Here is an 824-nt window from a genome sequence, read left to right as displayed (position 1 = left end):
CCGTACGCTGGACGAAATAGAACGCCTAACGGCCCGCCTCGTCGACCGGCAGCAGGGCCCAGAAGACCCCGGCCGCCGTNTGACAGGGGTGCCTAAGGATCTCTTGACCGGCCACCCGTCGGCTGGAGGCTTTGGCCTGCTGCCCCTCCAGCAACACATCCAGGCTCGGCATGCGGTATGGGCTGTGCGCTTCATCATAGCGGCCCTCGGGCTATCTAACGCGTCATGTGGGCCAGGGACAGGTGGAGCTGCAGGAACCACAGGTGGTACCGGGGGACACGGGAGGGCAGATGGTAGTCTCCATCCCTGGGTCCGGACGCTCTCCGCCTATATGCTGCTCACCCACCCCGCCTTCCAACCGTGGGCCCTGACGACCGCCAGCCAAGCCGGGCCCCGGCTCGGCGGAAGCGACCTACCCACGGATATCAGCCGGATTGTGGGCGCCCTGGGACACCTACCACCGCTCCGGGATATCGAGACCAGCCCCTTGTCCCCCGGACCGTGGTGCTGGGCAACCGCGTTGTGGGGTAACCCGTTGCTCCCCAATACCGGCGAGGCAGACCCAGACAGTTTGAACCGCCGCCCGGGCCTGGAGACGCACTTCGTGGGGATCGCTACATGCAGGAAACTGCAAACGGTGGGCGACCTAGTGCGGGTCTGGGACCTAGTGGTGCATACTCGAGTGGCCTCCCTCCCCAGGTCGACCTGGCCCGAATGGGTCAGGACACACCTCGACCCATCAACCCCAGCACCCACGCGGGACAGGTCAGCGACCCTGGCAGCCCTTAAGACGCTACATGGCGCTATCAACCCGGCCTGGCTCG

The sequence above is a fragment of the Volvox carteri genome (assembly GCF_000143455.1).
Source record: "Volvox carteri f. nagariensis unplaced genomic scaffold VOLCAscaffold_106, whole genome shotgun sequence".
In the NCBI taxonomy this organism is placed as follows: Eukaryota; Viridiplantae; Chlorophyta; class Chlorophyceae; order Chlamydomonadales; family Volvocaceae; genus Volvox; species Volvox carteri.
Note: the sequence above shows the minus strand (reverse complement) of the source record.